Genomic DNA, 17,066 nt, shown 5'->3' with positions numbered 1-17,066 from the left:
AAGTATATTAGTTCTAAACTAGATCTTTCCTTTATGTATTTTTGGCTACTATTCAATCCAGCTAGAGAATACGGTTTACTGCTGTGTATAATGTAATGTTTACATCCAGTTAGGTACTGGGTCACGTGAGGAACAATTTTATTCACAACAAAGTATTCCTGCCAGACGAATAACCCATAGGATAGCAAAAAAGCCAAACAAATGGCCAATGTCTTTAAATTAACCAAACAGTTTGTTTATAACATAAGTAATTCTGCCTTTTAAAAACTGTATAGATTAATGTATATAAAATATCAGATGTAGACAATGACTATAGTTTAATAACTTACAATGACTGCTCTTGGAAAAATATCTGCTTTGAGGTGCTCCATTAATACTGGATAAAAGTCTTAGAAACTGTAAAAAGCATCGTCTTAATGAGAGTGCAATTAAGTTACTATAACTTTGTCAAAATGGGTGTGGCTGAATCCTACTCGTCCTCCTATACAATCTATGTAAACGAAATAGATAAACAATAGATTATATAGCTATGTATGGTATAAAATCTATCCAATAAACTGCAACTTAATTAAACTTCTTAATCATGGATGTGCACGACTGGTTATTAGAGAGCTAGGTAGATATTAATTATTGCAAAATTGAAAGGACTAAAAGACCACACCCTCTTCCTGACAGTGCTGGCCAGGTGGTTATTCAGGGCTGTTGTATTATCATGGCTGTTTCTCTGACATCAACTGCTGAATATAGTGCATTACAAACACACTATGAAGATATAAAACAAACCAACATGCGTACTCTCTTTCAAGGAGATGCGGATCGTTTTGACAAATTTAGGTAAGCGATTTGACGTGACTGTCATCAGTCAACAATTATTCTCTCTAGTATAAAGCTAACTGGTGATGAGGGAGATGTGTTGTTTGATTATTCAAAGAATGTTATTACGGAGAAGACATTGGAGCTCTTGTTTAAATTGGTAATTATTAGTGTAAACTATTCATAATTTTGCAAACTACATGTACATCTACAGCTGCATTAACTCTAGGTGTGCAATGTGTGTTTAGTTCTCATTGGTGTTTTGAATGCATGAATAAAGTGATGTAAAGCTTTTAATATGGAACTTCCCTGTACGTCAGGCAGGAAATCATACTTTGCTGTCTATACTTAATGGTTAGGGTTTAGGGGATGATTGATCAGTTTTATTACACAACACAATATGGACTTTGGTGTACCTACAAGCCTGCCCTACTACTTGAAATAACAATATTATTTCAGTAGCTCCTTTGACCTTTGGAACATAAATAGTATCATGCATTCTTAAGAAGGTATCATGTTGTCTCAATTATCTCAGCCCATATATCTAGTACAAATTTATACCATGTAATAACTTATTATAATTATGTTGATTTTAAAATATATCTGTCTAAAGGCTCGTGCTCGCGGTGTGGAAAACTATGAGAGATAAAATGTTTTCTGGTGAGAAAATAAACTTTACTGAAGTAAGTGAAAGTAGTTATATTAAATCAAGATTAGAAGGATATTGTACAAGTATTACTAGATCATAGCATTTTTGTACATGTCATTTTTAGAACCGAGCTGTCTTACATATTGCTCTGAGAAATCGTTCTAACAGACCTATACTTGTTGATGGCAAAAGATGTGAGTACTAACACATGTACATGTATATTGTATGATAACATAATTACTTATAAACTCTATTAGTCACAAATACAAAGTTCATTCTCTTCTTAATGTTATGTAGACCATTACAGTTTTTCCTAATGACATAATATACAGTTATATGAAACATAAATGACATCATAATATTAAAATATGTGTCCCAAATCGGGAAATCACACATGTTTTGCTATAAAATTTTTGACCAACTAGTTGACATATATGCTGTTGCTATGTGGCCATTTTGTACAGGATATATTACCATACTTAGTATCCAGGATGACCAATCATTTAAAGTGCTTAGTTACCAAACTTGTCCTATACAAAGTGGCAACATATGCAACCATTTATTTGAACATTTTTTGTGCAACAACGTGTGTGTTTTTTCCCCAATATATCACATATAACAACAATTTCACAGTGTTGTTTGGAATTTACACGATATTATAACAGAACTCATCCGAATTAGTTTTTCGATACTTTGCAATTAGTACTGATAAATTTCTGTTTTTTTATGGAGCATTAGAACATTGGGAAACACTGGATTGCTCTATTGTAAAGTCTTAGATTATGTATTCTAAATTTTCACAAGCAATACAACAACCTTGAAAACTGTGATCTCAATCCTCTATAGTTTATTGTGTGTAGAAATTAAGGATATTCTATTTATACCATATACTATAGATTAAGTTCTAAGTTCATAACAAATGATATTATTTTTCTTACTAGGTTATGCCTGATGTTAATAAAGTACTAAGTCAAATGAGGACATTCTCTGAGGTTAGGGACATATCCTGTGGTTTGGCAACTTTATTATTATTTATTATTATGTAGGCTGTCGTTCTGGTGAATGGAAAGGTATGAACAATAATATTGTATGAGAATTAAGTGTTTATACATTTATAATTATAAATCCACAAATCATACATTCTATATCTCAGTTATTTTACTTTATTGGATAATGTACAATTAATTAAAAGAGTTAGTTTAATTAGTCTCGTACAATAACAGGTTTTGAAAATCATCTTAGTTTATAGACTTTCCTACTGCTTATGCATGAATATAATAATATAGATGTAATGATAGGGACAACCTTTGAGTTGTTTAAATCATGAACCTTTTTTTGCTGAACCCACTTGTAGTCTGGTAGTCCTAAGATTGTTTTGGATTTATATGTTTGTTTTTACTATTTATTTGAGGATGTCAATGGTGTAAGCCACACCCACTGACTGACACTTGTACTGCAAGTGTTAGCTATGATGTCACGTGTGACTGATTTAATATCTTTTACTTACATTCTATAAAGGAGCTTCTTACCAGCATTTGCATTTATCATTTTTTAATTTATCACACTGAAAACAAAATCTTAAGACAAAATTTTCAAATGTTTTATTGGATCTTTGTATTGTGATACATGTCCTGACAAGAGGACCATTTAAATTATTAGTATATACTAGTAGTCTCTGTTACTACATCAGTATAGTAGAACCATTATACTGTATTGACTGTTTATTGGGTTTCATTATTTTAGGATTTAGTGGTAAAAGGTGTCACTGATGTTGTTTAATATTTGGTATTGGAGGTTCTGATTTGGTAAGTTAATAGTTACTTATTGATATCTCTATAAAATGTTAAAGAAAAAGCTTTATGTATTAATTTTATACACATAAAACCCACTTCCACCACATGTACATAATATACTTTTATAATATAACGTTGTTAAGGCAAGATTTCTTATATTGTAATATAGGGTCCTTATATGGTAACTGAAGCATTGAAACCTTACGGCAAATCAGGACCTAGAGTCCATTATGTTGTCAAATATCGATGGGACACATTTACAGGAAACATTGAATAAACTCTCTCCTGAAACAACCCTCTTTATTGTAGCCTCCAAGGTACATGTACATGTACATTTATAATTATAGTACATTGACTTGACAGTATGACATGTTGAGTATAACATTGAGTTGTAGTAGATTAAGGATGTAAAAAGTTAATGAATTACAATACATTTATTACCCAGAAAACACCTGCATATCAAGTATTGCCTAATACTGTCAGTATGATAAATGCTACTTACTATCATAACTATTTTTTCCATCATACACCTATTAAAGACTGCATGTATTTTGGTAATTTTTTACCAAACTTTATTCTTATGCTATTTTACCATGTATATGTAAATATACATGTACTTCATAGAGAGTATTCTAAAAATAATACACAGTGTTATGTCCAAAATAGTTTTTAATAAATACTCTCTGATTATAGACATTCACAAACATTGGAAACTATTACTAACGCTACATCTGCCAAGACATGGCTTGACTGGACACAGCCAAAGATGTAAGGAGGACATTTGTACAATATTCTCATATAATTTCACTATTATTTTCTTAGCCTTTAGCTGTGGCAAAACACTTTGTAGCTCTTTCTACTAATGAAGTCAAGATATCTAATATAATGATGTCATTCATATTTTTTTTTATAGGCTAAAGTGACAGCATTTTGGTATTGACAAAGCTAACATGTTTGCTTTCTGGGATGTAAAGTCTAGAACATCTACATAATATCTACCTTACTGTTTGTCTTACTTATGTCCATGAGCATATTTTCCTTTCTTTCTATTGATAAATAAAATTTGCTGTCCAAATATAATGAACTAATATTAAGCTCTATCTCTTAATTTTCCTATAGTGGGTTGGTGGACGATATTCTTTTTGTGGTCCGCCATAGGACTGTCTATTGTTTTATCCCATTGGTAAGATTGTTATTAGTAGTTTTTTTAGCTAATTTTAACCCTTTACCAACTAATACTTGGCCCAGTAATGTTTACAATATAGGTTAAGGAGTCTATAGGACTGACCCTACCAGATATAACCCTTCCTTTTCATCTGTAAACGAGCGGACAAATATTGTCTACAATACAAAAAAATTTTTTAAAAAAAAAGATACCAATTTAAAAGAAAGTATAATGATTCAACTAAAAATATATCACAGACCAGTTGATTTAACTTAAGCTTTTGTTATGACTTAGTTGGAGGAGGATGTTGGAAATAAAATTTTTATTGCCTCCTTTTTACTATGCTTGTGGTTTACAGGTATGTAACTTATTCCTTGAAGCCTATATTGTTTTTTGCTAGTGAGCTCCACGATCCTATGAACATGTATTATATAAAAATCTTATGACAATGTGACAATTGTGGATTAGCAAAATGTGATGACAATGAGATTACACTGTGTTGTTGGTACACATTTTAGCAAGCAATTAATTCATTGTCCTTGATTGTGAGCGCTATGATAATGATTGTGGCTGTTCAATCTTCAGCATTTCTTGTAGTCTTGCTAACTTCCTTTTCTGTTTTATAGCTATTATATTCTTTTTGCTAGATAATCGTTAAAAAAATTTTTTAGTTTTAGTGTAAAATTTGTAGTTTAAAATGGATATAGGATGATGTTTTAAATTATACTCTTGTTAAAACTTTGACATTTGGCAACAGATTTTGCCTCGTCAAGTAACACACACCACCAGGTATATAGTATGTAATTGTCACTATAGTGATTTTTATATTTAATCAAATAATTCTAAAATTATTGTTGTTGTTGTTTTTAGGAATGGACAACTTTTTAGAGGCTACTTGCTGGAGCTCATTTTTGTGGTAAGAAATTTTAAATATATAGTCACTTCTGACATGATCATTTCAATAGTCATCTCTTTAATATTGAAACAACATTACTTTGCTGTAATGATAACACATGCAATATGACTGTTATAATTTTGTTTAATTGTTATAATTCTAATTGTTATTGTCCATTCACAGGATGAACATACATTACCAAAATGCTCCATTAGAGAAAAATGTAAGGTTAGCATGCAATTTATACTACTAAAATACCACTGGTCAACCTCTTATAATTTTAATAGATATTTATTAAGAGCATTCAATATTGTACTTGTATATAAAATTGTAAAAGGAAAATATAGATTTACTTCAATTGTATACTACAGGTTCCAGCTTAATGTGGTGGTTTACTGGTGTTGTGTGGTATAATAATTTCTTTGGTGCTCAGAGTCATGCTCTTCTCCCTTATGATCAGGTACTGTTATATCATACCTTATGATCAGGTACTATTATATCATACCTTATGATCAGGTACTGTTATATCATACCTTATGATCAGGTACTATTATATCATACCTTATGATCAGGTACTGTTATATCATACCTTATGATCAGGTACTGTTATATCATACCTTATGATCAGGTACTGTTATATCATACCTTATGATCAGGTACTGTTATATCATACCTTATGATCAGGTACTGTTATATCATACCTTATGATCAGGTACTGTTATATCATACCTTATGAAGGTACTGTTATATCATATCCATTCATGTTAGCTTGTACTGTCTGTCAAAATTTTCATGCCTGGCTTGCATGGTGTGCCATACAGTCCTGAAATGTCACATGATATCTGTATTTATGTGTTTACTTTTCCAATTGTAATATGTTATTGTTGTATGTGGGCTTTCAAGAGTGACAAATTAAATTATGCAAGTGTACACACTGTTGACAACACATAGTAATCAATGAAATCATTGCTTTTATCATGAACACTTTTAATTTGTCCAAGACTGTTTGAAACTTCTGTGTTATTTATCTCAAGAAAACCATAGCCATTTCAACTTAAAGGCTTACACCAATTAAGTCTTTTTTAGTAACAATAGCACCATCAAATTATCTTAGGACAATTTTTACAATTATAATTTTTATTGTTTATTGTTACTACCTATCACATTGTAATCTACATTGAATATTTATTCTTTTCTATAGTATCTTCACTCGTTTTGCAGCCTACTTTCAACAGGTAAATACTACTCATAATAGTCTGTTTTAATAAATATAAAGTTAGTCAATTGCTTAAATAAGAATTTGTCTATAATATGTCAAAATTATAACTCTTAATATTATACTTCATTAATAGTTACCATATTATAGTTTTGTAGCTTATACATTGATTGACTTGTATCCTAAATTCACTGGTTAGACAAGGTAGCCTGCCATTAATCCATAATGGTCTTTTAATAGAAGCCAACTCTTTACAAGCTAATATTTTATACATGCTTTTTATGTATAAAAATTGTAGTCAAAGAACTCTTTAAAAAATAGTGAAAAAAATTGTATTTATGTTACAATGCACAGTTAAATTCATTGCTCACAATGAATAATCTTTATATTCATATTTTAGGGTGACATGGAGTCTAATGGTAAATCTGTGACCTCGTCGGGTCAACGTGTGGACTATTCCACTGACCTATTGTTTGGGGAGAACCTGGTGACTAATGGACAACATGCTTTCTATCCGCTTATACCTCAATGTAAACATTGGTAATTCTATACAGCAGTTGATCTAAATTAAAATATTCGACACGTTTTTTAAGAATATGGCCAATTCAAAATAATTTACTGGTCCAATTGACAATCGCTAGTTTTTATAGTGTCAACTTTTCAGGAAATAGGAAAAAAGTTGCAATAGAATTAATCTTCATGACATAATTTTCAGTATAATGTAAATAGTCACTGGGTAGGGGCATGACTCAGGTTGCATTGATGATACCTTGAGTTTTACACAAGTGCAATGTGACTTCCATAAGAAAGTTATAGGATGTGACAATGCAGGCCATTTTGATAGTTTGTAAATTTAACTTAAGCTTTGTTTCTCATGTAACAATCATTAAGAGAATATCACGACGCCATTGTGTTTTCTAAAATGACCACATGGTCCATGAGGACTATGTGTTTTACTAAGCATGCATTTTTAAATTAGTTTTTAATATGCAAAAGTGGAAGTCAGTCAGATCCATTGACCAATGAATTAATTTGGCATGGCCTAATATATTTAGAGTCAAATTGATAAATAATCCATTTATGATAATCATAATTTTTGTTATCATTCATAATTTACATGTTATGTTATAGGGACTAAAGTCATACCAGCTGATTTTATTGCTCCTGTTCAAAACAGAACCTGTATCTCTGGAATACATACATGAAGTAAGTTCATACACAACATTCCTACTTTGTATAATCTTGCTTCATATCATGTTTAAGTATATAGTCTTGGAGATTAGGAACCTATGGCTTATGTCCATGTACTACCACTAATGAGTTAAGGCCTGACCATGTTAAGTGTTGTGATAGTAGCATAGTCAGACAGTATGAATAAGTAATACATTTTAATGTGTGCTCTAAACATTTTGACCTAATATATTTCTTCATTATGGAGAGATCACGACATATGTAGTATTGTTTGTTATACAGGCTTGAAAGGAGTTATTTATGAATGATGCAAAACTAGATTAACTGGTAATGCTTAATTATGACTTGAGATAAGTTGATCAAAAAATCACCTTTTATAACAAAATAATACTTGGTATGCTCTAGCCTAGTTATGCCACTGTTTTAAACAATCAACAAATTATTATTAATTGTAGACTTAGGTGTATGGTGTGTACATGTATATGTACACTGATTAAATAAATATTACTAACTAACTGTAGAATATGCCATTGTAGATATTACTAGCTAACTTTTTGGCACAAACTGAAGCTCTCATGAGAGGAAAAACACCTGAGGAGGCCAAGGCAGAGCTTCAAAAAGAGGGTGTGTCAGGAGAGAGGCTAGAGGCTATACTACCTCACAAAGTAAGGACTTATAACTATATGGTCTAGTTGTATATGTGCCTACCGTGTTGACATAAATCCTATCTAAACATCTAATGTAGCTATATGTTAATCATTATGAATTAATATATTTTCTTAGGTATTTGAAGGTAATAAACCTACTAAATCAATTGTTCTACAAAAGCTCACTCCATTTAATCTTGGACTGTTAATTGGTAAGAACATTAAGTTTAAACATACAAAAACTGATGCACAATGGTTCAGAAACATTTGCTTGTAAGAATTGCTTAATTTATTAACCTTGCTGTGCATGGGCACATAGCAATGGTTGCTGTAGTCTGTCAGTGTGTCTGTCTGTCTGCCTATCTGTCTGTCTGTTACCCCAGGCAAATGGCTTTGAACTGCTTTGACTTGGCAAATACGGCACTGATAGCCACCCAATGGACGGTAGCAAAACTTCTGTACTTCTTAAAGATAACTGCCAAAAGGAGCATCAAATGAACAAAAAGCTTTTAAAAGTCTGAAAAACCTTTGAAAAAAAGCACAGCTTTCAGTGAAGACTCAAGATTCAATAAAAATCTCTTGCATACAGCTTATGACATTTTCTAACTTATCAAAGTGAGATTTTTACAAAAAATACTTCTTTGGAGAGTTATGACAGTTTTACTAACTTTTGGCAGTTATCTTTGTCGATACATTGAGCGCGAACTAAAAATACTAGCACCATAGCTGTCATTGGAGAATCACTAACTTTTACTAAGAAGTTGGAAGTATTGGACCTTTTGTCAATTAGAGTGCAAAGTACCCAGTAGACGCACTAAAAGGCAAAGCTTTTTTCCTTTTTGAATGAGAGAAATGCTGAGTCATCAATAATCATCTTGCGCATCACGTGAGATTGTGTCACTTGAGGAGGCTAAAAAGAATAAGGAAAGCCTCTGATAAGACTGCAGCAAGGTTAAGCACTTAGTGCATTTCAATACATTAGGAGTGTTGAGACATGGCTGAATTATATGTACTCTTTTTAAACAATGTCGTACATTTACAGTTTGACTAGTTTGATTATGTCAAGTATATATGTGAACTTATTTGGAAAAAAACACCATTTGTTGCGCTAAAAAAATTTCAAATAATCGTTGCTATGCAGCCATTTTGTACGGGATTTTTACCAAATTTGTTATCATAGTCTTCCTGGATACCAAGTTTGATATACAAATATGGTAAGTGGCACATAGCAGCCACATATAATGCAATTGATCATTTCAAATTTTTTAGCGCAATGTGTGGTTTGTCCCAAAAATATTGTCATATATTATACTTGTAATGGAGTATTGATATAAACTTAATTCATGAATACTCCTACAATGATGTGTATAAATCATTAAATTTCCATGAAGTAATATTAGACATGTTTTTGTTATAGCTTTATATGACCACAAGATCTTTACTCAAGGAGTCATTTGGGATATCAACTCCTATGATCAGTGGGGGTAAGTTATCATGTAAATCACATAACTTCATTAAAGACTACACATAAATTTGTAGTAAGATCAGTCTAAGTTATTTTAAACCTTGTATGACTTCATTCAGTAGCCTGTACGCGTACAGCTATAGTTCTCATATTATTTTGTAACCATCTTAGTATTTAGGAAACCTAACAAAAGCTTATTTCAGGTGTTATGATCATGCTTTTGCTAATTTGTTTTTAACTGTCTTTTAATGAGTAAAAATAACCACAAACCCATCAAAAGGACAATCACATTTTCCCTGCCAAGAAGTGGACTTTGATAGCCAGACTGTCTTTGGCTGTGAGATATGAAAGACTAGAGACTAGACTATACTTTTACTGGTGTTTTTGCATTCCATGTGCCATTATTAAAGTGTTAAAATAACACACACCTGCTCCTCTAATATAGATATTTCTTATCAAACCTTTAAAAACAAAAATATAGACCTTTCTACCTGATCTAGTGGAAGAGCATATACACAATTAAACGGTTTACCTTCATATCTAAATGTTGATACTGACATGAACTTTCTGTAGTGTCATCTTAAATTTTATTTTTATTCACAATTTTTTGGTTTGATTCTTTACACATTGTTGAACTTGGTAAACAACTTGCTAAAAATATTCAACCTGAGTTAAGTTCAAGTGATCCAGCCACAACTCATGATGCCAGTACTAATGGTCTCATTAACTACATCAAAGCTCACAAAGCAAAATAAATATCAGCAACAAAATGTGTGACTTGGACACTGTTTTAGATCATTTTTAGCACTTTAACTTATATTACACGTATAACGAGTAGTTGCATTTTTTATTTTAATAATTAAAAACAATAAAAAGGGCAGTGGTTTGAAACTATGTTTGGTCAGGGACATTAATTGTTTTACAAACATGGAAGTTGTAAGTTAGCTTAACAAGAAATCATCTAAAATATTTGTGTACAATATGGCATATTTACATTCTAATATAATAGTAACAGATTATAAATAATCACCTTTACACCTGTGATTGGTGTGATTGGAAAAGAATTTGCTAAATGTGTAATGAGTAAATATAACCACATTAAAGGACAATCCATTTTTATCTGCCAAGGTAGTTGATTCAACTCTAGGTAGGAGAATATATTTCCGTAATAAATAATATCATATTTTTTGTTCATTTGAAAATTTTGTCACATTATTGTTACAGAAACTAGTTATGTATTTCTGTATTTAATAATTGGCAGATTATGTGAAATAATAATATTAAAATTAATATTTTTAAATTAGTTAAATTTGTTTTAATCATTCATTTCAAAACTAGTTGCCATTGTTTTCTCAATCGCAATCTCACTAGTACTAGTTTCAGGGAATACTGGGATATTTGTTATATACTTCCCTTTGTTTTGTCTGCTGCAGCATAAGTTTGTCGCATTTACACATAACATAACACTAGCAATAATGTACTTGATGAAGTCAGTAATTGTCTTTTTTAGTTCAGGTCTGAAATAGCATTGTATTATCGGTATTTAGTAATATTGTTGAGAAAAAAGATAACTAAGACTATACCATAAATTGGATCGGGAATGTTGTTGGTAACAACAAACTTTAGCAATTATTCCAATTGTTACCATGGGAACAATTGAGATAGCGTTAACGATAAGTAACATTCCAAAAATCCCAATTAACTTTGTAAGTCGTCCTGTTTATATATTTCTTTCATAGTCCTCTGCATCGTTGTTTCTGATTGACTGCATTCGCTGTTGGTAGTCAGACTTAATAAAGTTTCTGGTGAATAAGAACGTCCAACCACTTGTAACAATAATGATTATAATAGGAATAGGAGCAACAACAAGATTAACAATTACATTAAATTATGTTTCTTTCTACATTTGAAACCTACATGTAAATAGATCAGGCAAGATCAATAACTGCAACACCAAACAAGGGTAATGCTGGCTACAAAGCAATCAAACCTGAAATCACTATGACGCTAAACAATTACAACAATAGGTGTCATGATGGTGATGACGATGTGTGATTGGTTTGACAAATCATGAGGAAACGATCGAATGAAATAAACCTAATATATAATACATAAACATTATTGAGAATGACAAGATGTACCCTACAAAACACACAAAATCCTTCACGTACTTCTACAGTATTCCCAAATATCCACTCATGGGATGCTGCTGTGATAATCTGGAATGGCCATGTATACAACACAGAAAAACAAACTTGGTATAGCCAAGACGTAGAAGTAACATAGTGGATGACTTCTTTTAAAGTCTTAGTATGGACGCAGCTGGCTATTATAATGAACAAGTTAGTGGTTAGTTCCAAGTATCATTTCAACAAACTAGTGCTGCAGCCAAAGCCGGTCCATTATGGGGAAAGATATATTGAAGTTGATAAATCCTTCATTTGTGAAGTTACTGTCTTGACGTCATTGTTGTAATAAAGCTTTGTTACAAGTTATTAGAGTACTAAGTTTTACTTTAAAAGCCTCTTAAACAATCATCACCTTAGAATAGTCCATATAATAGCACTATCTTGCATGTGATGTACTGTTATTTCACCTCCATTTTTACACCTGGTTACAATTGGTGTTAATACTCAAAGAATGTAATTAACATGTGCATAAAAAACCTTTAGTGATATTTAATTTTAATAGCAACATGAACAATAAGCTCATATTAACAAATAATTATTAAAATAATTTACTATAAGATTGGAACCAAAGTATAAATGTGATCACACACAATTTGACAATCCTATGACAAAAGCACTGCAACCATACAAAGATAAATATATGGTCCTGACCTAACCCCTAGTATAATTGTCATTATAATTTACAAATATTAGCATCAATATTATTTTTTAGCAAAGCATGTGATCTTAATAACTCTTATTCAATATTGATTATCTCTACTGTCTTCTGACTTGTACCCTCATCTACTGACAGAATCAGATCTAGAAGTACTAGGGTCATCTGAGAAATATTTTTTCTTTTCTTTTGACATTTACAGACAATCTTGTCACATCTATATATGGTTTTAATCTTTTTGACAAAAGTAAGTAATGTCTTCTTTAATTCAGGTCTGAAGTAACATTGTGCTATTGCGTTTGCTATGTTGTTAAGAAAGAAAAACAACATTACTATCCCATAAATTGGATCAGGTATTGTACGGAAAACCAACCAGATTCCAGCTGTTCCGATTGCAATAAATGGTAGAACTGAGATAGTGTAATGATGAGTAATGTTCCAAAAAATCCCAAACAACTTTCTTATGCGGTTGTTATATATATTTTTTTGTGATGTTCCTGTCTATTTGTTGTCCTGATTGACCTGTGTTCGCGTTGATGATCAGACTTGATAAAGGTTCTTGTGAATACGAATGTCCAAACACTTGTAATAATAATAATAATAACTGGAATAGTAGCTATAAAGAGACTACTGAAAAAAATGCAGTATTTCTTCTTGCCCATCCAGCACTACATGTGAACACAGATGGCAAGAATATGATAACTCCAACACCAAAACAATGGTAATGCTGCGTATAATGCAGTAATAGCTACAATTGTTGTGCAAATAATAAGTACAACAATGGGGTGTCATTATAGTACGATGTGTGATTGGTTTGACTATCATGAGGAATCGGTTCAAATGAGATAGCCCCCCCATATATATAGTATGTAATTATTACTGAGAATGACAAGCTGTACCCTACAACACGCAACATTCCTTCACGTACTTCTACTGTGTTGCCAAAAATCCATTCCTGGATGCTGCAGTGATGATCTGGAAAGGCATGTACACACAATACAGCAGAATAGATTAGCCACAGCTAAGAAGAGCAGGAGAATGTAGATGAGTTTTTCAAAGTTTTAGCATAACAAAAACTGGCAATTATTATAAACAAGTTAGTGATAATTCAAGGATCATTTCAATACCCAAAGCAACAGCCAGAGCGGGTCCATTAAGTGTAGAAGATATATTGAAATTGATAGATCCTTCATCTGTAATATTGGTCTCTTGGCTTTCCATTGTAAAGTAATGTTGCAGTAGTGCACTAAGCTCCTTAAAACTCTTTGGAGACTACCACCTACAGGTAGTATATATTGTGCATGCACTTTTAACATGACTCTAGATAAACATCACCTTCCATATAAGTATTGTAATAATTGGTGTTAATGACGTTATTTCAGTCAACAATTGGAGTGTATGGTGTTTATTAGATCGTTTACACATAAATCTCTTGAAAAAACTCAATTAAAAAAATAAAACCATCACAAAAAGAAAACCATACAAGAAATTACCACTGCCAATAAAAGACCAACTTACAACTGAATTGAACAAAACAAAACAAGACATTACTACTAACTCACACACCACCATATTTACATCATAGAAGAATGCAATAATTATACTTGATGAAATACTACAGAATTTGATAGTATCAGTAAAACTTACACATGAAACGGATCTCAAGTCATATAGATTTCACATGACAAAATCCAGTCCTCCAGGGAGAGAGCACCAGTAGCATTATAAAGAGTGGATGATATGTATGACATTACTCATACATATCTTTACTCATCATATTAACAATCTACTGTACATGTTTTATTGCATGTGATAACTTTGTCATCTATTGTCTACTACTAATAAGTACTTTTAGTAGAAAAAATTATATCAAACTATGTCATGTTCAGTAACCTAAAGAATTACTTATCAGTGACATAACATTGTATATCAGCTTCTGTATAACAAAGTAAACATTAAGTTTTTTGCTTAGAAATCCTAAGGTTATGACATTATCACCTTAAAACTTAAGATATTGCACTATCTCCAAATATGGTGTTTCATTAATATGCTATATATTAATTAGTGATAATGATAATTATTGTCACTTTAATTACTACATTTCGTACCTATGTTACTGATCAAAATGTGATAAGGTTCACTACTGTATCTTATAGCACAATTGATCCATGATGTCATTATGACAAAATACATCGATATACTGATTATCTGAATTACCTTCATTAATTGTTTTAACAGTATATTGAATATGTATATTACACGAAATGTCACTTTAATTAGATGTACTTAATTGATTTATCAACCCAATGTTGTCATTCTTTAATTGAGACAGTTTTGTTATATTAAAGATTTTTTGGCAGTGCTAAGTCATAAACTAACAATGAATTGTAGTAGAGAGGATCTTAGAAACTGTGCATAAGGACTACTTCAATAATCATGTAAATGACCCACAATTATATATAGATATATATTACTAAAGAACATAAAATGATAAATAACTAATTAACATGTATAGTTAAATATAGATAAGTAATAATATGATGTGTGACATGAATATAATTGTTGCTATTATTCAAAATAGTTGCTTCGGTCTTTTGACTGATATCACTATGGGTGCTTCAAGATCATCAAATTTGAGATCAGAGGAACGTTTCTCTACTCTATTTTTATTTCTGCAGACAACCTTGTCGCATTAAATGCCTCAAAATGCACTTGACACAAGTAATAGACATTTTCTTAAGCTCAGGTCTAAAGTAGCACTGTACCATTGGTTACCGATGTTATTAAGAAAGTAAAGAATCAAAATGATTCCATAAATTGGATCAGGTATTTTACGATACCCAACAATACTACCAATTATTCCAACCAATACATATGGTAGAACCGAGATAGTGTTAACAGTTAGTAACATTCCAAATATCCCAAATAATTTCTTCATACGTCTTTCATATAAATTTTTTGATATTCACTTCCATCTTTTGTCCTTATTGACTGCTTTCTTTGTCGGTAATCAGATTTGATGAAACCTTCTTGTAAACAAGAAAGTCCAACCATTGTAATGATAATAGTAACAGTTGGAATAGCACCTACAATTAGGGAGATAATAAAGCGAAGACGTGTCCTCCCATGAAGAACCACATGTAAATACTATAGGAGAAAAAATGTGAAGACTCCAATGCCAAAGAAAGGTAGAGCTGCATAGAGAGCAACGAATATTGCGATAGACATTACGATAATAATGACTACGACAGGTGTCATAAATCTACGATGCGTTATTGGCTTGACAATCATAAGGAACCGATCAAACGAGATAGCTCCTAATATATAGTAAATAATTGATGTTACGTATGATGATATATATCCAACGAATATACTAAAAATCCTTCACGTACTTCAACTGTATTGCCAAATATCCACTCTGGAATGCTGCAGTGATAATCTGGAAAGGCATGTACACAAACACAGCAGAATAGATTTGCTCAGCTAAGAAGATTAGCAAAATTGTAGATGACTTCTTCAAAGTTTTAGTATGCCAGAAACTGAGAATTATGATAAACAAGTTAGCGATAATCCCAGCACCATCTCAATACCCAAAGCAACAGCCAGAGCAGGTCCATGGATTGTAGAAGATATATTGAAATTGATAGATCCTTCTGCTCAGTAAAGTTACTGTCTTGACTCTCCATTGTTGGTAGTACTGTTACAATGAGATGTAATTTTGTTTTACTATACCTCTGGGATAAAACACAGTTTAGAATAGAAATACAGCAATTTGTACCTCAATGTAGTAATGATTTAATTTGCACCTATTAAACACTTGCCATATTAAGATAATAATAACAACATTACTGGTCGTTGTATAAAACGATGAAAGCCAAAGTGTGTTTAGATTAAAGTAATTTCTAATATGCCTATTGTATATAGGTTAAGTGGTAACTCATGATGCATCCATGTATTTCTTCGTTAAATAATGAATAGATATACACATACATATACTAGTGTGAATAGTGAAAATGATATTTTAGCTTTGATTTAAAAAATTGAAATTGAATCACATGATTTAATTTCTTGAGGTAAAGAATTCCAGAGAGAAGAAGAAGAAGGAATGAAAGAGTAAAAGGCAGCAGATGAATGGCAAAAAGGGTTGAGATGTTGTTAGTATGGTAGTATCTGAAAGGTCTTGGAGGAGGAGAAGGTTGAAGTGATAAAATACCATTTGGAAGAAAAGTGAAACCATTAATAAATTAAAGAGAAGAGTAAGTTTAGAAATAGCTCTTCGAGTGGATAAGGGGACAAGTTTATTGGTGCATAAGATATAACACATTATGGCAAAGATATGAATGAATAAATTCCAACCTCACTGAGGACTACGTTACTGGTACCATGAT

At 31.5% G+C, this 17,066-nt stretch overlaps 1 pseudogene; it reads left to right on the top strand.

Moving 5' to 3' along the window:
* The first annotated feature begins 712 nt into the window (after nt 1–712).
* LOC121392393 lies at nt 713–11,146 on the top strand (annotated as a pseudogene).
* Nucleotides 11,147–17,066: the final 5,920 nt, after the last annotated feature.

This window comes from Gigantopelta aegis, unplaced genomic scaffold (genome assembly GCF_016097555.1).
Source record: "Gigantopelta aegis isolate Gae_Host unplaced genomic scaffold, Gae_host_genome ctg3727_pilon_pilon, whole genome shotgun sequence".
NCBI lineage: Eukaryota > Metazoa > Mollusca > Gastropoda > Neomphalida > Peltospiridae > Gigantopelta > Gigantopelta aegis.
Note: the sequence above shows the minus strand (reverse complement) of the source record. Positions and strands in the feature narration are given on the sequence as shown.